Below are 25495 nucleotides of genomic sequence, written 5' to 3'. Positions count from 1 at the left end.
AAGGGGGGCCGCGGGGCAGCGCCCCCGAAGCTTGAAACGAACTCAAAATCGTGATGATTTTTTCAATGCTCGGCAGCAAAACATCCTATTATTTTGTGCGCTGAGCGCACAAATTAATTCAAGCAAAATAGCAAGAAGTAACGCCGCACATCTCATACTGTGTGTGGAGTGTGGCGGCAGCAAAACATCCTATTATTTTGTGCACTGAGCGCACAAATTCATTCAAGAAAAATAGCAAGAAGTAACGCCGCACATCTCATACTACTGTGTGTGGAGTGTGGCGACAGCAAAACATCCTATTATTTTGTGCGCTGAGTGCACAAATTCATTCAGGCAAAATAGCACAAATTCATGGATGATGATACCTTTCTGTGTCTCTTTGTTGGGGAGAAAGATTGGAGTGGGGAGAGGGCCCTGCGCATGAGATCAGCGTTTCTTTGCTGGGGAGACGTATGATGCTTCATGATCGCTTCTCTGCGTGTGTTCGAGGGAAGATGCTTCTGTGCGGAGGACGACTAAAAGCCTTAAGTAATTGCTTCATAAGAAGTAGCCGACTACTAAAAACCCTAAGTTAGGCACTGGACAAATTTTTTTATCCTAACACTAATGAATTTCAACACTAAAATTTAAGGGTTTGGTCAATATTTTTCTGATTTTTTTAAATCTATAGCAACTAGCCCAAGCTGATCAACGCAACACCTCCTTACTTATTGCAGTCGGTCGAGTATCTGCAGTAGCCTTGCTAGCCCACTGTCAAAAACCCAGCAACCCTCTATCTCTGTCGCCCAGTAGCTACGCCTCCACCAACTGCTCGTCACCTCCCTCTCCTCCTTCGCTTGCGTCAACCACCGCCGGCTACCTCTACTGCAGCTAGTGCTGCATACCAGACGACACACGCCCCCACTGCTACCACCCCTCAGGCTTCCTCGCACAGTCGGCCTCCTTCTTTTCTTTTACCCCCAGGCGGCTCTCCAACCAGTCTCGACGCTCTCTCCTCTTCGTTGCCTTCTGAGGTCTTCGACACTAGCATCCTCTAGCGAATCAGCAACAACAGCACCAAGCGGCTCCCCCAGCTTGCCGCTAGTCACCAGCCTGTCGACGTCTCTCTGTCGCCGCCAGCAGCCTCTGCCAGTTCACAAGCAACCCTTCCCCAAAACTAAGGCAACACCTATATCCACAGCCAGTCCACCACACACGTTCTCAATCTTTCCCTCCATAGGCGGCAACCCAGTCCCTGCAGGCGGTGGGATCCCCCCACGACCACTGCTCCATGGGCCTCTCCCTTTTTCGACTCCTCCCCCTCTCTGATGTTTTGCTGCAGACCTTTCCTTCTGGAAGAACCCACCTGGCCCAATTTGGTATTTTCCTTCCATTGAATGCTCTTGTGCCACCTTTCCCTGCCATGTACATGTCCCTCATCACCTTCCATATATGCTTCCCCTTCCAGAACCATCTCATGTACACGTTAAAATTGCATCCCCAACAATTTATTGCCCCCGTGCTTCCATGAACTCTTTCAAATGCAACCTATTAGTGCCTATTTCCATTTTATTGGGACACGCACACATAGAGAGCGACCGAATGGCTGATACCATCTCCAGCAGACTACGCTCCGGACAAGCCTGTGCTTCTAGGATTTCATCATTTTCCCTGCACATACGCTTCCATCGAGGCTTAAAGCTTGATTGCCGCATCCATGATGCCCTCACTGAGTCAATGGGTGCTCCATGACTTTACCACAATATGAAACATCATTCATGTACACATGTACAAGTTGAGTTTGGGGTTTTTAAAAACCTTCACACAACGGCCAGCCCGAATCTCAAAATCTCATGTTAAGTCTCATCATACACATGTATACCAATCAGTCATATGCATGCATATCAATCATTCATCTCAAAACAAAGCAATCATAACTCATACATATCATCTCACACTCATCTCTAGTCCATAATCTTTAAGGGAAACATATTCAAATCAATCACAATCAACTTCAAGTATAAAACAAGCTTTTAATTTAAACAATCTGTAACTTCTCTTTATTTTTTAAGTCACATGGAAATCCTTGATTTCAACATACTCAATTATCATGTTCTAACAAGCAGGGTCATCTCTAGTCACTAAAGCTAAGTCTTAACTATGCTTATGTGTTTGTTCTATATAGATAAGATAGTCAATCTTGATAGCAATTTCTAAGGCAAAGCCTAATAACTGGTCTCTTTGGGAGAGTAATATCTTTTAATCTATTTAGAATTAGAGAAAAGTCAAAACTACAGAGTTTTAGGACTTCTAATGCTCTATAAAGCACGTCTCGGTGATGGTTCTCTAAAAATGAGTTCTAAGGTCTCTTTGAGAGCATTCAAAATAGCCAAAGTTGTGTTTTCAACATAGAACTGCCAAAAACAGCTAAGTTCCCCACTTTGCACTTGAATAACTTAAAAATAAAAGGGATTTGGCTTTCTATAGTCTCATACACTCTTGTAAAGTTTCTTGTCCTCTAAAACTTTCGTGTTCACCTAAACATCTGATTTTAAACACACTGAAAGATTATCTCTTGGTAAAATATCCCCTAATAAAGGTTATACCTACCATATAGTCATAAACTAGTAAAATAATCTATCTTTTAATTCTTTATCTCCAAAAGTGTTTATTCTATGAGTCGGACTAAGGCAATCAACAACAGCTCTTTGGGGAAACCCCCGCTCTCCTTTTGTCGTCGCAATGTTCCCGCGATCGTTTCCATGGTTAAGCATGTCGTACATTGACTCAGATTCTCCCATATACACGCTTATTGATTTATTTATTTAATCTCCAAAAAAATTTAAAGCAAAATAATAAAAAGAGTGTTTGTGTACTTTCCCGATTTATTTTCTGATGTCTTGATTGATTGAGAATCCATGTCTACTCTCCAGAAGTTGTGGAACTGTTTGTAGATTTGGTAAGTCTCACAGATCTGTTGTTCAGGGCTACACCTGCAATAGGTATAGCTTCACGTACAGTTATCAGATACTAGTCGTGTAGATACTTAAAATTACGAGAACGTATGCGGTCTACAACCTATAGCAGGCGGAATCACCAAAGTCAATTGTATGTGAAAGTCGACTCGTAAAATAGGTCACGTTTTTTTATCAAATTTTGATTTTCATGTCCATCTACACACTTAAAGGCTTATTTTTAGTATATTAATTAATTGAAAATACAATCTTGAATTTTCACTTAATTTTAACACTTAGAATCTCTACTGTGCTGAAAAACCACTGAAAACCTGCTGGAATTCATTACTCAAAACTGTAGCATCCAAAACTTTGGATTGTCTTTAATTATAACTTGGTTAATCTGGGAGGTATATTATAGTCTCTTTGCGTTAAGAAATCATCGTCCTCGACGAAAAAAGCATCTTATCCTCAATCATTAGACCTTGAGAAATAGTTTTTCTTACTTAGCTATTATACTTGATATAGCACTTGAGAAGTCATATGCTTTTGACTTTCAAGAAAACTACAAATATCCATATGTCTTCATCTTGAGATTTCTTCAAGTAGCCTTGGAAAGAATGACTTGACGACTTACTTATCTAAGATCTTACCTTGATATAGTAAGCTCTTAACTTGATTCTTCATTTCTTACCTATTTCTTGGATAAAATCAACATACTCGATCATCAGTGCATCTATTAGACTCTCAATACTATAGCATTTTTTTCTCTCAGTATTGTGCTCTCTTTCTTTCATATCTCTAATAGATCTTATCACAGATAAATGATTATATATGTTAAGCTAGTCATGTGTACGCTAGAGTTTAGTAGGTCTCATAAACTCGTCTTAATTCCACAAAATTTAACTCCAAGTAGAAAACTAGATAGAACTTCAGGCATTACATAAGGTATCTTGATCTTGTAAATCAGTCACTATTTATGTCATAAACAAGCCTTCTTGGAATCATAACTTAATAAACAATAATAAATCTGATGAAAAAACATTACGGTCGTATTGTCTTAAACTCCAAGGTAATCAATCAAATTGCAAACTCCTATTTTCACTTTGCTTGCAGCTTTAGGCTTAGTAAAATTTCTTCCTCAGTAGAGAAATCCTCTATTCTTACTTCAATAAAGGAGCTTACAAAGCGAAACACTTTCAAACTTTACGACAAATGTGACTATATAAAATTTCTATTGATGGACTTGAATCTCCACAATAGATATAGATTTTCCAATCTACACTTATTTACTTCACGATGATAACTTACTATTTAATAACTTACTACTACATGAAATACTTTTCTTACTCTGCTGCAAAGTAGACATCATTCTAAATTCTACATCACATCTCTAACCCTATAAGAAATAATCTTTACTATCATCTCCAATCATGCAAACCCGCTTCTATATCTTGGCCTTTCTAGGCACTAACCAATCTATTCCTAATATGGAATCATATCTTCCTGAAGCCAAAACATGGAAAGCCACTTTGACTTGAGGTCGTCTACAGGGAAAATATATTCTTGACATACTCATCATTACATGTGTGTAGCTTTCTCAAAGCAACCTCTACCAGAAGATTCTTTTGGTACAATTTCAGTTATTCCTAACTTTTTTTACCACGTGGGGTGATTGAAAACTATAAGCGCTTCTAGAGTAAATCAATACTTGAAATACATTACTCGTAATCTTGATAGAAATTTAATAATTGAAGCTTGGTTTTCGGCCTTACCTGCCTGAAGAGCGGCATTGACATGTGCATATTCTTCAATCTCCTCAACCACAATTACAGTAGCTTTTCCACTTGCTCCACGAGCATTTTCATTAATTGAAAATCCACGTACATTCTCTTGCACATTTTGCCTTGTTTTCTGATCTATTGTATTTAATGTTTTATGAACCACATGTGATGCTAGCTTGTTTTTGCACTCATTAGTTTTATGACTCTTTTCTAAATAATGGAAATCATGCCGCGCCTTTTCTATCATCTTTGGAAACAAATATGTGACCCATCTCTAGTCTCTTATTCTATATAAAATTTCCCTTCTCATCATAAAATGGATTTGTGAGCCATCTTGTGACTATACAACAAAATTTTAAAAGTTTTTTTAAAGAAAATAAACTTCTGTTTGTATCACAAGAAAAAAATAATAATAATATCAATTACCAGACCAGCAACATCCGCACTTAAGTGTGGATTGCCCAACCTGGCTTTGATACCTGTGGACGGTCTTGAATCTAACCATATCTTAATCGTACAACTTAATTTAAGAAAACATTAAACTCACTTAATCCTACTATTTCTACATAGAAATACAATCAAATCAACCTTCTCAAATAGCAAAAAAGCATGCATTCCATATCCAAGGTTCTTATCACATAAGCAAATAATCATGTAATCTCAAACAAATATTCACATGATATAAATCTCTATCAATTACAGCATAGCATCTCAATCAATCACAGTGTATGTGTCTATCTCAAGATTCTATCATCATCACCATGCTGGACAACATGGTTAGTCATAATGACCAAAATCGAGTCAATCTAGGGCTTTCTCCGATGCCAGTCCACCCAACCTCAAAAGAATTTAAAGAAAAATAATAAAAAGAGTGTTTGTGTACTTCCCCGATATATTTTTTGATTTTTTGATTGATTGGAAGTTCTTGTCTACTCTCAAGAAGTTGTGGAAGAGCTGTTTGTAGAATTGGCAAACCTCTCAGATATCAGAACGTGTGTGGTCTACAACCTAACGTGGGTGGAATCACCAAAATCAGTTGTATGTGAAAGTAGACTCTAGAATAGGTCACATTTTACTTTCTTATCAAATTTTCAAAAGGCTTCCTTTGAGTATACTAACTAATTGAAAAATCAATCTTGAATTTTCACTTAATTTTAACACTTAGAATCTTTACTACCTGAAAAACCATTGAAAACCTGCTAGAATTCAGCTACTGAAATCTGTAGCATCCAAAACTTAGAATTTTCTTTACTCATAACTTGGTTAATCTCGGAGGTATGTTACATTTTCTCCCCGTTAAGAAATTGTTGTCCTTGACGATAAAAGCATCTTATCCTCAATCATTAGATCTTGAGAAATAGTATTTCTTACTCAGCTATTATACTTGATATAATACTTGAGAAGTCGTATGCTTTTGACTTTCAAGGAAACTATAAATATCCATATGTCTTCATCTTGAGATTTCTTTAAGTAGCCTTGGAAAGAACGACTTGAAAACTTGCTTGTCTAAGATCTTAACTTGATATAATCTCTTAACTTGATTTTCCATTTCTTAGCTATCTCTTGGATAAAATCAACATACTCTGTAATCAGTGTAATCAGTGTATCTATTGGAATCTCAATACTATAGCATTCTTTTCTCTCAGTATTGTGCTCTCTTCCATTCATATCTCTGATAGATCTTATCTTGAATAAATGATTTTGTATGTTAAGCTAGTCATGTATATGCTAGAGTTTAGTAGGTCTCCTAAACTCATCTTAATTCCATAAAATTTAAATCCAAATAAGAAAGTAGATAGATCTTGAGGCATTACACAAAGTATCTTGATCTTGTAAATCAGTCACTTTCCATGTCATAAACAAGCTCTCTTGGAATCATAACTTAATAAACAATAATAAATCTAATGAAAAATATTATTGTCGCATTGTCTTAAACTTCAAGATAATCAAACAATTTTCAAACTCTTATTTTCACTTTGCTTTGCAGCTTTAAACTTAGTCAAATTTCTTCCACAAGAGAGTGATCCTCAATTCTTTCTTCAATCAAGAAGCTTATAAAGCAAAAAAAAATTCAAACATTATGACAGATGTGGCTACATAATCTTGCAATCTCCACAATAGATATAGAATTTCTAATCTGTGCTTATTTACTTCACAATGATAATTTACTATTTAACAAGAAAATAATATGCTACATGAAATTTATTTCTTTCTCATTCTAAATTCTATATCATATCTTTGAAACTATAAGCAATAATCTTTACCATCATCTCCAATCATGCAAACCCGCTTCTCATGACACAATATCTTGGCCTTTTTAGGCACTAACCAATCTATCCCTAACGTGGCATCATATCTTCCCAAAGCTAGCACATGGAAATTACCTTTTGACTTGAGGTCGCCTATGATGAAAGGCATATTCTTGACATACTCTTTACATGTCTATTGGTTTCCCATAGCAAGCTCTACCATAAGATTCTTTTGGTAAAATTTATATTCTTAACTATTTTACCACATTGAGTGATTGAAAACTATGTGTGGTTCCTGAGTTAATCAACACTTGAAATACATTATTTACAATCTTCAAAGTAATATTAATAATTAAAGCTTGGTTTTCAGCCTTACCTTAATGAACAGCAACATTGACATGTGCATATTCTTCAATCTCCTCGGCCATAGTAGCAATAGCTTTTCCTCTTCCTCCAGTTGTCATTACTTGAAAATCCATGTACATTCTCTTGTACATTTTGCCTTGTTTTCTGATCTCTTCTAGTTAATCGCTCACACACCTGGCGTGATGCTCGCTTGTTTTTTTCACTCATTAGTTCTATGACCCTTTTGTAGACAACCAAAACATAGACCTTCATGCGATGCCTTTTCTATCATCTCTGGAAATAAATATGTGACCCATCTACATTCTCTTATTCTGCATAAATTTTCCTTCTTATCATAAAATGGATTTGGAGCCATCTTGTGACTATACAAAAAATTTGCAAAAGCTTTGTCAAAGAAAAGATAGTTCTGGTTGTATCACAAAAATAGAAAATAACATCGCAGCTATCTCAAGTATGCCTCTTTATGAATCTCGTCCTCTCTGGGTTCTACCACATGGCTCCCAGAGGGCATGAATCTCATTCTCTGTCTATCGTTTTCTATCTAAGGAAACCGGCCCAAATCTCATAATCTCATGTCAAGTCGCATCATACACATGCATATCAAAAAGTCATAAGCGTGCACATCAATCATTCATCTCAAAACAAAGAAATCATAACTCATACATGTCATCTCATACTCATATTTAGTCCATAAACTTTCAATACATGCATATTCAAATAAATCACAATCAATTTCAAGTATAAAACAAGCTATTAAACAGTCTTTAATATCTCTTTATCTTTTAAGTCACATGGGAATCCTTGTTTTTAACATAATCAATTATCATGTTCTAACAAGCAAGGCCATCTCTAGTCACTATAGCTATGTCTTAACTATGCTTATGCGTTAGTCCATCCGGTCTATATAGATAAGATAGTCAATCTTGATAGCAATTTCTAAGGCAAAGCCTAATAATTGGTCTCTTTGGGAGAGTAATATCTTCCAATCTATTTAGAATTAGAGAAAAGTCAAAACTATAGTGTTTTAGGACTTCTAATGCTCTATAAAGCACGTCTCAGTGATGGTTCTCTAAAAATGAGTTCTAAGGTGTCTTTGAGAGCATTCAAAATAGTAAAAGTTATGTTTTCACCACCATGAAACTATCAAAAATAGCCAAGTGTCCCACTTTGCATTTGAATAACTGAAAAACAAAAGGAATTTAGGCTTTCTAAAGTCTCATATACTCTTGTAGAGTTTCTCATGTTTACACCAAAATCTGATTCTAAACATAGTGAAATATAACCTCTTCGCAAAATAGTCCCTCATGAAGGTTTTACCAAGAATCTAGTCATAAACTAGTCAAATATTTGATTTTCTAATTCTTTATCTCCAAAAGTGTTTATTCTATGAGTCTTTAGACTAAGGCGATCATTTATAATTAATAAATTCAACCATTAAGTGTTCCATACCTCAACTCAGATTCTCTCGTATACATGCTTATCGATTTATTTATTTAATCTCAAAAGAATTTAAAGAAAAATAATAAAAAGAGTGTTTGTGTACTTTCCTGATATATTTGGTGATGTTTTGATTGATTGGGAGTCCATGTCTACTCTCCAGAAGTTGTGGAATAGCTGTTTGTAGATTTGGCAAGCCTCTCAGATCTAAACATGTGCGGTCTACAACCCAACGCGGGCGGAATCGCCAAAATCAGTTGAATGTGAAAGTCGACTCCAGAAATACGTCACATTTTACTTTCTTATCAAATTTCAAAAGGCTTCCTTTGAGTATACTAGCTAATTGAATACTCAATCTTGAATTTTCACTTAATTTTAATACTTAGAATCTTTACTGCTGAAAAACCACGAAAACTTGTTGGAATTCATTTACTAAAATCTATAGCATCCAAAACTTAGGATTATCTTTAATCATAACTTGGTTAATCTCGGAGGTATGTTACAATGACATCAATGCAAGTGGGCAAAGTTATGTGCAGGGTATCTCGATTAAGATATTAAGAGCACTCACAACATGCCACATGTGCCCCTTGACCTAATAGCCCAATACCTTTATCGAGATCCCAAGGATCACCACACCAACAACCTCAAGAGGGCTCATGTATCTCGATCAAGATCTATGTCATTGTTTGCAACACATCGCTATCACTTTGGGATCTTAATCAAGATATCTAGTCGATTGGGATCCACATCACTACCACAAGGGATCTCGATTGACATACGCTAATTGTCCACTCAGATCTACATTGACAATGTACTATAATACGATGCAATGCAACCAACCCCTCATGACATCAACCATGTACCAACCCCTCATGACATCAACCATGTACCTCGATCCAGATACATAATTACGATGTCCATCATCTAGATATACACAATTATGATCAAGATACACAATTATGATGCAATGCAACCAACCCCTCATGACATCAACCATGTACCTCGATCCAGATACATAATTACGATGTCCATCATCTAGATATACACAATTATGATCAAGATACACAATTGCACAAATACTATTGCAATATCTACCATCCATGTATCTAAAATGAGATATGGTAATGCTGATCTCTACTGTCCAAATATCCCAATGGAGATACATTGGTGTGATCTCTGCCTATCTATGTATCTTCTTCTTGATACATTGATTTCATCTATGTATCTCGATGGAGATACATGAACGGCTAAGATTGCATTTGCGCATCTCAATTGAGATACATTAACGACTACAATCACATCCATATGTCATGATCGAGATATGTTGATTTGTGATCTCAATCGTCCATCTATGTTGATCGAGATACATGGATGACTTAGATCACACATCAACATATCTCGATCGTGACATATGGATGTGATGTCAGTCATTCATGTATCTCGATCTAGATATGTGGATGCGATCTTAACCATTCATGTATCTCAATCAAGATACATAGATGTAATCTCAATCATCTATATATGTCAATCAAGAAACTTCCAATAAATCAAGATACATAGATGTAATCTCAATCATCTATATATGTCAATCAAGAAACTTCCAATAAATCAAAGCCGTTCATGTCTTCCAACCCCCCTAAAACTATGCGTAAATCTAGGCCATTTATTTTGCCAACTCTACACGTAAATCTAGGCCGTTTATTTGCCAACCTTAAAACTTGCGATGTGAAATCTCGATCAAGATTTTAAATGGCCTAAGGTTTTTTCTTCCCTCATTGTGCTGCTCCATTGCTTTCACATTTTTAGTCTTCCATCATTTACTCTCTTGGATTGAAGTGCCATTAGTGGTGATTAAATCCAGTATCAATGGTGCCATTAGTGGTGATTAAATCCAGTATCAATGGTGCCATTAGTGGTGATTAAATCCAGTATCAATGGTGCTTTATAGCTTCGTTATTGATAAGAGTACTATTTTCTTAAGCCTAATCATTGAACCTTTCAGATTAGCCTTTTTTATTTGTCTTCCCTTTTATGTTAGGCTTAGGGGCTAGCATGGAGTCATGTGAGGAGTGCTGTGTCTACTATGAAACTCACTGCGGTGGAGATAGACCGTGAGTTATAGGATATTGGACCCTTAGGTGTTGCTCTCAACCCTTCATGACCTTCAAATGGTTTTTATGTAGATGAGTGAATAAAGCATAATCTTATTGCCTTGTATCGCATGGCTTGACATATCGCCAAGTGTTTAAGCTTGGCTCTATAAGATATGGATCATCCTTGAATCATTTTCTTGATTAACAAAGTCATGGGGGATGCGGCTAGGGGTAGGCCAGCAGGGGGGTAGAAGGGAAGCCCCTTACTATTTTTGGGTGTTATAGTCGATATGCTACCGCATATGGGAGGTGCCAAAGAACAAACACCAAATGTGCATCTACTTTATTCAGCAATAATATGTAGGGTTTGTTTTGGGGGGGAGTTGGTTGACTACACTTGCCATCAACCCAGTAGTGGTGCTGGTCAGGGTCATCTCCATGGTTAGAGGAGGTAGCCTCTAGCCTTAAATGTAGTTTCTTCTATAGAGCCTTAAATGTAGTGGTGCTGGTCAAGGTCATCTCCATGATTAGAGGAGGTAGCCTCTAGCCTTAACTGTAGTTGCTTCTATAGAGCCTTAAATGTAGTTGCTTCCATAGAGCCTTAAATGTAGTTGCTTCTATAGAGCCACCATTTGTGCCCATGTCTACTACTCTTTAGGACTAGGTGGGATTGAGTAGTACCACTAAGCGTATCCAGCCTTGTGGTGCATCTTTTTTCACAATCATTTCTTATAAATGTTGAGGTATTTATATGTATTCATTACTTCTACATTAGGTTTTTCATAGTTTTCAATGTTTAGATATTTATATCTACTTTTATATATTTTCTAAATTAATGGTGGTTAATTGTTTGTGTAAGGCCCCATATCTACGCGAGAGAATCACACATGAGCTGCAAGTGGAGAGAGTAGATATAGAGTGTCTCATAGACGCACATTGTAGATGGTAAAGATAGTCAAAATACCATTCTGCTTTTTTTCATGCCCCTAATAATGCAATCACACCATGCCATATGTACAAAGATGATGACACATATCAAAAGAATGCATCTAAGCTATGAACCTCACAGCAATTGGCTACCTAACAATGCAATCACACCATGCTATATGTACAAAGATGATGACACATATCAAAAGAATGCATCTAAGCTATGAACCTCAGAGCAACTAGCTGCCTATATAAAAAACACATAACATTAACTATACTCTAAAGCTATTCACATTAAGCCCTAGTATTATTTTATCCATTTTGGGATTTTCAAAATCCACTTAACAACGTATTTTTACAACACTCAAAACAGGAATCCGAGAGTGATGGGGAAAGGTAGTAGGCATGCAGTAAGTCCCAGCCGTCAACCAAGTTGCCACAGGGCCTCAAATCAACAGACCATATGGAAGAGGAGGTGGAAGATTTGGGTAGAGGGAAGCTTGCTTCTACTACAATGGTCCTGTGCACATATAAAATCACTACCCCATATTCCAGTGCCATCAGGAGGAACTACAAGAGGTAAGGACGCGGAGGGAGGCGAACCCAGTAGGAGCTGATGCAGCTATAAACATGGTAAAAGTGGAACATGGAGCAGGAAAAGAACAAGAAAAGCCACCAAAGGTGATGGCTATGTGACAAGATCGCAAGTGCTTATCTCAAGACGTCGACATGTAGGAATCCCAAGTTGGAACAAAAGCAGAAGCCTGAATAGTGGGTAGGAAATCAAAGAGTCCGTGAGCAAATCACCTAATGGAAGATCCATAAGGGGTGGAAGATGACTTCCCAAATGCTTAGCTTGTAAGATTCCTCCCCCAGCCTTCGAGGTATGCAGGAGTAAGAATCTCCTTTTCTGATCTTATAATTATTCCCTCTCTAAAATAAAAGAAAGATTCTGTTTAAAAAGGGAAGACACTTTTCCCAGAATACTTTCTCAGAAGCCCACCTGTTTTAAGGATTCAGAACGATGAGTTCAGAAGTGAGAACCGGTGTTTTGGATGCCAAGGTTTTGGTCATCAGTTAAAAGACTGCCCGACTCCTGCCATGACAAAGGCACAGGGAAGTCAAGAACCCAAATTCAAAGACCAATTCCTTCATACCAATCTAATCAGGGTCCGTCTCAGACAAGATTGCTTAACTCCATTAACTAGGTCCGACCCATTGATTAGGGTCGAGATGACCAATCAAATGCTTGACGACATGGAGCAACAGATGCAGGCAATTCATAAAGATATAAACGCTACCCAAGATCGACAAAGACAATATACAGATAAGAAGAGGACAATCAGAGAATTCAAAGAAGCAGTTATAGTCTTCATTTGAATACAGACCAAAAGAATTTCTTTATCTGGTATACCTCTATGCATGAAATCTAATTATGATAAAAGTAATACTTTTATGTTAAAATAATAATCTTTTATGCATACCTCTATGCATGAAAATCAATTATGCATAATATAAAAATCAATTTCTCTATGATTACAATGAATATCTTCAATTAATCTAGGATGATAATTCCTAGAATATGGTAGGAAGTCCTCTTTTCATGCTTTGAATGAAATTATTTTATGCATAATTTTTATAAAAATTTTGCCATAGCTCCGCTCTGCTGCTATGACTGATAAATCTCAAATTTTCTAAGGGATAAAGCTTATCATTAAGAAATAATTAGAATGATCCCTAATTGGATCAATAATCCATAATGGATTGAATCATCAATATACTTAAACTAAAAGCATAGAAAAAAGCCATTAATTTGGCCTCAAGCATAGCTTAATCTTGGATTCAAGCATAGCTTAATCTTGGATTCAAGCATAGCTTAATCTTGGATTAAGGAAAAGCTTTATGAAAAGCTTCATTTGGATTGAGAATGGGTCATGAGTATGACCATTTCTTGAGTGAGAGAGAGAAATTACATAAAAACCATTAGAATTAAGCATAAATGGAAATTTATGTAATTCTTAACTATCATTAATCAATTAACTTCAATAGCATTCATCAAATTATGTAACTCTTCACTAACATTCAATTAACTTCAATAGCATTCAAAAACCATTCCAATTAAGCTTCTCCAGCTTGACAGGGATTGAGAAGAGAGAAACATTGAGGAATTATAGAAAAGATCAAAATTCACCATTTACCTTACAATTTGCTTGATTCTTTGTTCACGGTAGAGGCCCCCAACCAATCAATTGGTTAAGTATATTGATGGAGCCACTAATGGGGATTGAAGAAAGAGGGAAGCTCCAAAAACTAGTGAATTATTAATGAATTCACAGTTCTTGGCTTAGGTGGAGTAGAGTAACGATGCATAAACACTATATATTTTTCAACAAGGGGGAGGCTTCTATTTATAGGAAAAATTGAGCTCCTAACCAAACAAACTGATTCTAGAATTTTCCAAATCAGTTTGGTCAATTTTTGACCATTTTTAGGTCAGTTAAGCTAACTTTTTGGAACTAGACTTGAATGAGGAGAGAGGAGAGATGAAATATCTCAATTTTTATGAGTTTAAAACTCATTCAAGCATGTGAAATATGCACCTCCTTTAAAGAACTCCCCTTCCTTACATATGTGTCAAAATGGAATCATTATACCCAAATATCTCATATTTTTCATATTGCTCATAGTTTTTTACTAATAAACCTTGTACATTTTCAACTCTTCATCTTATGTGAGCATTTACTCAATTTTGGGTATCTTCTTTTACAAATTGGATTTATCTCCTCCCTACACATGGATTGATGCTATTGGCCCCCATAAGAACCTCATTGGAAAACGGTCTGAGGCTTGGAATCATAAGTGGTGACCTGATTTGAGTGTCATGGACAGCCACATTTCTGACAGTGTGGAGAACACACAGGACCGTGAATTTCATGGTACAAGGGATGCAAGAGATGCTGCAGGCAATGATGTCTATGGAGATGCAGGTACTCATGACACTATGCATTCTGATTTGGAATCTTTGAGGCGTCAAGTGCGACGCTATAGGGCTGAAACCGAAGAGCTTAGGTCATTGAAAAATGACCCGGATGTACAAAGGGTGTTGGCTGCGAAGGCAAAGGCTTCGGTCCATGAAGTCACTTTTGAAGCAATTGCAAAGGAAATGGATGTTGAGAAACCCCGAGAGCTTGCACTTGCATACCTAATGGTTAAGGGTGATGTATACACTGAAGCAGATGGTAGTTTGGCTTTCAAGAAGCCACCCCTCATGGCTGCCCGTGGTGATGCACATGATGCACAACAACCCATAATCCAAAAATTTCTGAAAATCTAGACCCTTAGGCTAAGGTCCTTTATATCCATTTCCAATTAATTCCAATTGCACATTGGAAAGTTCTTTTTGAATTTTTGTTTCAAGGGAACTTATTTTAATAAGATGAGATAATTTTCTATCCAAAAATATTAAAAATCTGAATATTCTCTCACTAGAATATTTTCTTTCTCTAGGTTAAAACAGTTAGAAACAAGTTTTTTTTATTTCTGAAGAGGGATTGATTATAGGGGAAGATGCTGGACATTTTGAGAGGCTGGGGAGGAATCTTACATTCTCTCCCACTTGAAAAACGCGAGATGCCCTCATCTCGCAAACCGGGGGTAATTTCGCAAGATGCACAAGTATGAGACTGAGAGAAAATTTTTAATTAAGATTAACCACCAATTAAAAAAGTCTCAAAGAGAGTAAGGGTTAAGACAAGAACAAGATTTAAACTTTATTCATTCTTGGAACATATACAGTAAAGATAGAAGAACTCTTTACACTTCCATAAGCCCGTCCATCATATGATCACAAAAGCAGCACTCACAAGCTGCGCACGTATAAGGTAACTCATCTATGGGAATAATTCTGTTGGTTATTGCCGCACCTATCTCAGTGGTATGAGGTGATCTAACAAAAGGACCTCTGAGAGGCAAGCCAAAAACGGGGTAAAGGCATATCTTTTGATGAGGAAGAAAGCACGCCAGTAAGAAGACTCGCTCAGAAAACCCAAGATGTCTTGATCTCATGATGCAGTAGTATTGGGGACCCAAACCCAAGGCTTCAATAACCATGGCCAAGCGGACATTGTTACGAAAGTGCTGCTGACCCCAGGGTGTTACCCTAGTTATATCTTGATAGGTCTGCCATTTGGTCTGAGCTACAGAAGTTCCCAAGTGAGGAAAAAGTGAGCACTCATACTATTCTATAAAATCCTTCTTCACAGACTCGCTTGCATCTTGAAGGTGAGAAATCATCATAGATAAAATTAATTCCTGTTGCCAAGCCATGAAGGAGATTAAGAAGAAGGGAGATCGATGGAAGTAAGATTACTGTGAGCAACAAGTAAAAGTTACGACTTATATAAAGGAAGGAGCTAGCGTAACTTAGAAGCCAACGGTATCTTGCCACCACTGAAGTTTTACCGTCTTTCCATGATTTGGGTTTGGCACATTTTTCTATAGAAGGCATTAAGAACTTTGAGATGAAGAGATAAAAGAAGTTCATAGGTTAAGTCACCTACTTTCTTTGGTCCACAATATCTGGGGGATAACTACTTATACTCCCCTAGAGATAAAGAAATTCTTTTGGTCCGTATTCAAATGAAGACTATAACTGCTTCTTTGAATTCTCTGATTGTCCTCTTCTTATCTGTATATTGTCTCTGTCGATCCTGGGCAGCGTTTATATCTTTATGAATTGCCTGCATCTGTTGCTCCATGTCGTCAAGCATTTGATTGGTCATCTCGACCCTAATCAATGGGTCGGACCTAGTTAATGGAGTTAAGCAATCTTGTCCGAGACGGACCCTGATTAGATTGGTATGAAGGAATTGGTCTCTGAATTTGGGTTCTTGATTTCCCTGTGCCTTTGTCATGGTAGGAGTCGGGCAGTCTTTTAACTGATGACCAAAACCTTGGCATCCAAAACACCGGTTCTCACTTTTGAACTCATCGTTCTGAATCCTTAAAACAAGTGGGCTCCTGAGAAAGTATTCTGGGGAAAGTGTCTTCCCTTTTTAAACAAAATCTTTCTTTTATTTTAGAGAGGAAATATTTATAAGATCAGAAAGGGAGATTCTTACTCCTGCATACCTCGAAGGCTGGGGGAGGAATCTTACATTCTACCCCACTTAAAAAGTACGAGATGTCCTCATCTCGTAAAGTAGAGGACAACTCTTTTTCTTAAGATCCAATTTATTCTGGGGTTCCTTATATTCTGGTCAACCCAACAGAATACGGGGATAATTATCCCTTATATAGAACTCATCATTAAATAGCAATTCATTCAGATCATATCATTCATATCTTTAACACGATAATGGTCTATTAGACCGAAAAAAATTCTTTCTGAACATTCCTCCACGGGAATTTCAGTCAAGCAGGTTCTCAATTTGTCATCCCTTAACTTGATCTACCGTGTCAAGTGTTAACAGTAGCAAATTAACAGCACAATTCACTAATCTCATAGTGATTTGCTGAATCATTATCATCATTCCAGTTATGAATATCATCACAAGGACTCGTCCCATTCATCCTCATTGTGGTTTCGCTCAGCTATTTACATTTCAACCAATTTTCAGGGATCATCATTTTTCAATCAGAATCCAAATCAATTCATCAGTTCTCAAACATAATTAAAAATCATATCAATCACAAAGGAATTCATCAACTGGATAGCATTAATGCTTATAATTTCAAGTCTTAGATTTACTCGTATATACTGCCGGTAAAGAGCTGTAGTTATACCCTCGGTATATACGGGTAGTCATGATACTTGGAACTATAAGGTACATACCATCATGTCTAGGCCTCAAGCAAGTCAGGGATTCCATACAATTGCAGTACTTCGATCTGAAGACCCAATTACCGATTTACGAATTTCAGTTTGAATATCAAATTGTATGAATTTAATCACAATTACAACCTTTTAGTGCTTCTTGATAAATTTTTGACATATTTGGCTCCTCAATTGATCTTATTGGAGATCTATGACAAGTTTGATAAACAGATTTTTCTTTATCCGATCGTCCGTAAACAATCACTTTAAAAAAAAACATTTGTATATTTATATACAAGTTGCAATAAGTACATAGAGTGGCTCGGCTCCAAAATTTAAAATCTCTTCGAGAGATGCATAAGACGACGGTACTGGGCCATAGTCATGCCCTGTTACATAATTTCTCTAATTGCGAAGGGAGCTATTATTTTCTCCTTAGGGATAAATCGACTAAAGAGTCTATAAACTCGGCAAGCAAGTCTGAAATTTTGGGGCGTTGAAAGATATAGAATGACACCACGCGTCATTTTTAGCTTTATCAAAATCATGGCCAATGAGAGGTTCTGCCTCAGCATTGCATGCCGGTTGCAAGAGGCGTGGATATATAACCCTGCAAACCACTTATGCTGTTGTCTCTCCACTAGGTTAGGAAAATATAATTCCTCGAAATGGCGTACGAGTCTTGCTCGGCTTGTTCGAGTTGAAGCGGAAGAGATGAGATGCTCGAAGGCAAATGCAATCATATCTTGAGACTGGGTGAGGTCGAAAATACCAGATAAATGGGAAACTTCCATCTATAAAAACAATTTCTTTGATTAAAATTTCTTCATTAAAGAAGCTTACGGAATGAAAATACATTATGAAAATGTTGTTTCTGAATTCTTATTAGTAATTTCAGATAAGAATTTAATTATTCTTATTAGCTTTCAATTTGGCTCTGATAAGAATTCTTATTACCAATTTCAGATAAGAATTTAATTATCCTTATTAGCTTTCAATTTGGCTCTGATACCAACTGTGGGATCCCTGTCCCCACCGCGCAACGAATTCGGGGTACTAGCAGCGGAAGTATCATATCTTGCGCGGGGCAGAGTCCCACACTTGAGGCCTCGTCCCCACGGATATCCGGACAAAAGACTAATCCGTCGGTTTTTCCAAAACCAAACCCGAAAAAACTTCCTTTATCCAGAAAGCACGGGCGATTCCACCAGGATAACTTTTTACTCTAACGTAGTCAAGACCATTACTGATCAAACTGATCCGACTGCACCTTTAAAGGAACTTGGTCAATCAAGGACGAAACTTGCACTTGGATCATTGGGATCAACGCTTTTTTCCCCATCAAGAGGCACAGCCGTTGATTCCTATCCATAGAACAATTACTATCCGGGATTTACTTCATCTATCGTAATAACAGAAATTGAGTCTTGATTTACGGATCCATCAGTCCAACCTCTAACCCCATCCAGTCCCATGGGTTAGCCAAGCTCCCAACCACTGTAGTGATGGGATCCAATTAGGAATTTGGTTAGGTTTTGTCCCGGGTACCAGGGAAAAGAGTTCCCAGGCCCCCTAGCCGGAAGTTCATGCAAACGTAAAACTAGTCACACCACTTACACACCCAATATGAAATTGCCTTTTTCTCAGCACATCAACTAACTTTCAAACAATCCTTTAGTGAAACCATTATGTCACTGATGACAATCCTCAAAGTCTCTGGTTGAATCCTTATTTCCCGTCATTCATTCATAGGTGTACTTATGGCATCATTGGCAACCAGAATGCTCACCACCTGTTCACTCAGGGGCCTTTTCCATAGTTCCTAGCTCATAGTAACCGGCAATATATTCATATTACAAAATGGAATCATCCATGGAAGATCAGCAAGATCAACCCACAGATCCATATAAAAGAGCCATGGACTCATCCGTTGAGAACCAGCAAGGTCAATCAACCAGATCCATGCCCAGTTTCAGAAAACAATTCTTATTCTTTATTCCAATATCTTCCACAACGCACGTGTGGGTATCTTCGGCGACCCAGAGCCCGAGCACCGTATGGTCAGCACCCTCTAGGATCCTTCGCAGGTGACCTAGCGCTTCACTCATAGGCCGCTTCCTTGGTCCCTCATCCACCGTACCGGAAGCTCACCATTTAAATCGAACCGAGGCTGGTCAAGACCTCGGTCGACCTTGCTACGCGAGACGTCCTCCATTGACTCTCCGTCAGCAGTTACAACTTTAACAGTTAGGTCTTCATGACCTTAATCCACAAGACGGTCAAAATGCTTCCCCAGCATTCTTGACATAAAACAGTCATTTACAAACAGTCACAAAATACAGTTTCTATAACGAACTCTCGTCTTTCCACATTATCCACTCTCGGACCTTATTACTTATTCCACATTCCATTCAATGTGTACTCATTCTCATCCATTCACTCATATAGACTACACATTATTTCACATACACCTTCACATTCATTATTCTACATATATATCCATGTTCGTACGTCCACATCATACTTCCAATTTCACATTCATACATACGCATCTACATGCATACATCCACATCCACATTCATACATCCATACTTCCATTTCCACTTCCACACATCCACATTCACATTCATACATCCACATTCACATGCATACATCCATTTTCACATCCTCATTCGTACATCCACATTCACATACATACATTCACATTCGTATCTACATCCATACATCCACATCCACATCTTCGTTCACATTCACATCCATACATCTACGTCTACATACATACATCCATTTTCACATCCTCATTCATACATCCACATCCATATACATACATACACATCCGTATCTACACCCATACATCCACATTCACATTCATACATACACATCTACATGCATACATCCACATCCACACTTCCATTTTCACATCCACACATCCATATTCACATTCATACATCCATATCTACATTCATACATCCATATTACATCCATTCTCGCCCTAACACATCCCATATACATATTATCCCATCAGATACACTCTCTACCTCAGCCCATACACATCTTAACACATCCTAACTCATCTTAACACCTTCTATCACATCTCATACACCTCTTATCATATCCTATCACATCTCATACATATTTTATAACATCTTTTCACATCTCATACACCTCTTATCGCATCCTATCCCTTTTCATATCTATTTATAGAATATAAGGAAATTCTTATATTTGATATAAAATTTCTTTACACATCTAATTATGCATAAATTTCATTTAAGGATACTAACACTTTCGAAATAAAAATCAATCTTTTATGCATCTTCTTATGCATAAATTCATTTTAAATGAGAATGACACTTTGAATTAAAATTCAATCTTTTATGCATCTTCCTATGCATAAATTCATTTTAGATGAGAATGACACTTTTGAATTAAAATCAATCTTTTATGCATCTTCTTATGCATAAATTCAATTTAGATGAGAATGACACTTTTGAATTAAAATCAATCTTTTATGCATCTTCTTATGCATAAAATTCAATTTAGTAGGAATTACACTTTTAGAATAAAAGAATTTCTCTTATGCATCTAATTTATGCATAAAATCTATTTATGATGAAAATCACACTTTTAGTATAAATATATCTTTTATGCATACCTCTATACATGAAATCCAATATGATAAAAGTAACACTTTTACAATAAAATAATCAACTTTTATGCATACCTCTATGCATGATATTCAAATATGATAAAAGTCACTCTTTTATAATAAAATAATCAACTTTTATGCATACCTCTATGCATGAAATTCAAATATGATAAAAGTCACACTTTTATAATAAAATAATCAACTTTTATGCATACCTCTATGCATGAAATCCAAATATGATAAAAGTCACACTTTTATAATAAAATAATCAACTTCTATGCATACCTCTATGCATGAAATCCAAATATGATAAAAGTCACACTTTTATAATAAAATAATCAACTTTTATGCATACCTCTATGCATGAAATTAAAATATGATAAAAGTCACACTTTTATAATAAAATAATCAACTTTTATGCATACCTCTATGCATGAAATCCAAATATGATAAAAGTCACACTTTTATAATAAAATAATAATCTTTTATGCATACCTCTATGCATGAAATCCATTTATGATAAAAGAAACACTTTTATATTAAAATAATAATCTTTTATGCATACCTCTATGCATGAAATCTAAATATGATAAAAGAAACACTTTTATATAAAATAATAATCTTTTATGCATACCTCTATGCATGAAATCTAATTATGATAAAAGTAACACTTTTATGTTAAAATAATAATCTTTTATGCATACCTCTATGCATGAAAATCAATTATACATAATATAAAAATCAATTTCTCTATGATTACAATGTATCTTCAATTAATCTAGGATGATAATTCTTAGAATATGGTAGGAAGTCCTCTTTTCATGCTTTGAATGAAATTATTTTATGCAAAATATTTATAAAAATTTTGCCATAGCTCCGCTGCTATGAGTGATAAATCTCAAATTTTCTAAGGGATAAAGCTTATCATTAAGAAATAATTAGAATGATCCCTAATTGGATCAATAATCCATAATGGATTGAATCATCAATATACTTAAACTAAAAGCATAGAAAAAAGCCATTAATTTGGCCTCAAGCATAGCTTAATCTTGGATTAAGAAAAAGCTTTATGAAAAGCTTCATTTGGATTGAGAATGGGTCATGAGTATGACCATTTCTTGAGTGAGAGAGAGAAATTACATAAAAACCATTAGAATTAAGCATAAATAGAAATTTATGTAATTCTTAACTATCATTAATCAATTAACTTCAATAGAATTCATCAAATTATGTAACTCTTTACTAACATTCATCAATTAACTTCAATAGCATTCAAAAACCATTCCAATTAAGCTTCTCCAGCTTGAGAGGGGTTGAGAAGAGAGAAACAATGAGGAATTATAGAAAAGATCAAAATTCACCATTTACCTTACAATTTGCTTGATTCTTTGTTCACGGTAGAGGCCCCCAACCAATCAATTGGTTAAGTATATTGATGGAGCCACTAATGGGGATTGAAGAAAGAGGAAAGCTCCAAAAACTAGTGAATTATTAATGAATTCACAGTTCTTGGCTTAGGTGGAGTAGAGTAACGATGCATAAACACTATATATTTTTCAACAAGGGGGAGGCTTCTATTTATAGGAAAAATTGAGCTCCTAACTAAACAAACTGATTCTAGAATTTTCCAAATCAGTTTGGTCAATTTTTGACCATTTTTAGGTCAGTTAAGCTAACTTTTTAGAACTAGACTTGAATGAGGAGAGAGGAGAGATGAAATATCTCAATTTTTATGAGTTTAAAACTCATTCAAGCATGTGAAATATGCACCTCCTTTAAAGAACTCCCCTTCCTTACATATGTGTCAAAATGGAATCATTATACCCAAATATCTCATATTTTTAATATTGCTCATAGTTTTTTACTAATAAACCTTGTACATTTTCAACTCTTCATCTTATGTGAAATATGCACCTCCTTTAAAGAACTCCCCTTCCTTACATATGTGTCAAAATGGAATCATTATACCCAAAATATCTCATATTTTTAATATTGCTCATAGTTTTTTACTAATAAACCTTGTACATTTTCAACTCTTCATCTTATGTGAGCATTTACTCATTTTTGGGTATCTTCTTTTACAAATTGGATTTATCTCCTCCCTACACATGGATTGATGCTATTGGCCCATAGGAACCTTAATTGGACCATAATCCAAAATTTTTTGAAAATCTAGACCCTTAGGCTAAGGTCCTTTATATCCATTTCCAATTAATTCCAATTGCACATTGGAAAGTTCTTTTTGAATTTCTGTTTCAGGGGAACTTATTTTAATAAGATGAGATAATTTTCTATCCAAAAATATTAAAAATCTAAATATTCTCTCTCTAGAATATTTTCTCTCTCTAGGTTAAAACAGTTAGAAACAAGTCTTTTATATTTCTGAAGAGGGATTGATTGTAGGGAAAGATGCTGGACATTTTGAGAGGCTAGGGAGGAATCTTACATAGCTCTTCATCATAGATGGAGAAAAACCCATCTGATACGATGAGATGCTAAAGTTCTTGTCTAACTTGTCCTTTCTGGAGTATATGTCCAGAGATCAGAGGAAAAAGAAGCAAACCGTTCATGGCCATAGCAAGTTAGCTCTACAAGATGGGCATTGATTAAATACTAAGAAGATGAGTCCTCGAGCATGAACAACATGCTCTGCTAGCTGAAGCACATCAAGGAATAAGTGGAGGGCACCTTTCCAAATAAGTCACAGGGTGGAAAGTGTTCCAGGCAAAATTGTGGTGGCCGATTGCATTAAAAGATGCACACAAGTTTGCAAAGGAGTGCAACATGTGCCAGAGGCTAGGGCAACTAAATGATATAGACAAAATGCCACTAGAGCCATTCCAGAAGTGGGGTGTGAACTTTGTCGCCCCATTTAAGCCAGCAGATCTCAGCAAACAGAAAAAATACGAATTACTGCACAAAATAGGTAGAAGCCAAGGCTCTGAGAGACTGTAAGGCATCGGCAGTACCAAAGTTTCTCTATGAAACTATCATGACAAGATTCAGATGCCCCATAGAGATAGTTAGCCGACCAAGGGAGCCACTTCATAAATGAAGTGATCAAGATGCTGACAGAGAAACATATGATCATACATAAGAAGTCAACAGACTACTACCCACCGAAAAATGGGCAACCAGATCATAAAGGGAATTCTAGTCAAGACACAGAACGAAAACATGATCGGCTGGGACACAAAGCTACACTCAGCATTATGGGCATTCCGAATAGCTTATAAGAATGCAACAGGACTTACACCTTTCAACATGGTGTATGGAGTAGAAGTAGTACTACCCATGGAGTTCCTCAAATAGAGCCTCAGGATACCAGTGGTGGCAAAAAGGCTCTCTCCGAAAGAATCAGAAGTGCACAGGATTGAGCAACTCCTTAAACTAGATGAAACAAGACTGCAAAGTGCATGGACAGCCAAAATTGTACAAAAGAGAGAAAGCTGCATGTGGACAAAAACATAAATTTAAGATCAAATGCGGTCTTTCTTTTCTCGTTAAGAATGGGACTCCACCTAGAAAACTGAAAATGAGATGAATGGGCCCATTTATAATTGTCAAAAAAAATGGGGGTAAAAACCTTCGAGCTAGCAAGCGTGGATGGTGAAAGGCTAAGGAAACTAGTGAATGGGTATAGGTTAAAGCCTTATTATGAGAATAGATGCCAGAATAGGAAGAAAAAGTGTGTTCGGATCCAAAGAATATTCAAAAGCAGAATCTAAGTCCAGTCGAGATGGAGAGTCGGAAGCCGGACAGGATTCTGGAGAGGATGAAAATAGAAAAGAACAAAATCCAAAATTAGACTCTACATATGTAAATATGATTGCAATGTGCACGGAAAAGGAGGAGCCAACTAGAAATAGTGTGGAGGTGGCAAGATAATCAAGGTTTTCACCCCAAAAAAGAGTGCATGGAGGATGGAAAGGGAAACGTGTCGCATCATTGGTGACTCTCCTCAACCTGGGCATTAATGACCTCGCAACTCGTGCAATAGGCACTCATGGTCAGATTTTGCAAGGGATTTTGGGAAAAATCATGGAGATGTCGATAGTTATGGTCGTACCTAGGGGAGACTTGCATCATGATAACGGCTAGATACCTCTCCATTGAATGCCTAATTCGCATGTCACTATTAAGAAAAACTTCCCTACTACACTACGCTCTCAAACCTTTCTCTGCTAAACTCTGCTTTCACCCTTGCCTTCTTCTGTCCCTCAACCACCCTACCCTTCT

Source organism: Cibotium barometz, chromosome 33 (assembly GCF_041138505.1).
Source record: "Cibotium barometz isolate CiBa-2024 chromosome 33, ASM4113850v1, whole genome shotgun sequence".
In the NCBI taxonomy this organism is placed as follows: Eukaryota; Viridiplantae; Streptophyta; class Polypodiopsida; order Cyatheales; family Cibotiaceae; genus Cibotium; species Cibotium barometz.
Note: the sequence above shows the minus strand (reverse complement) of the source record.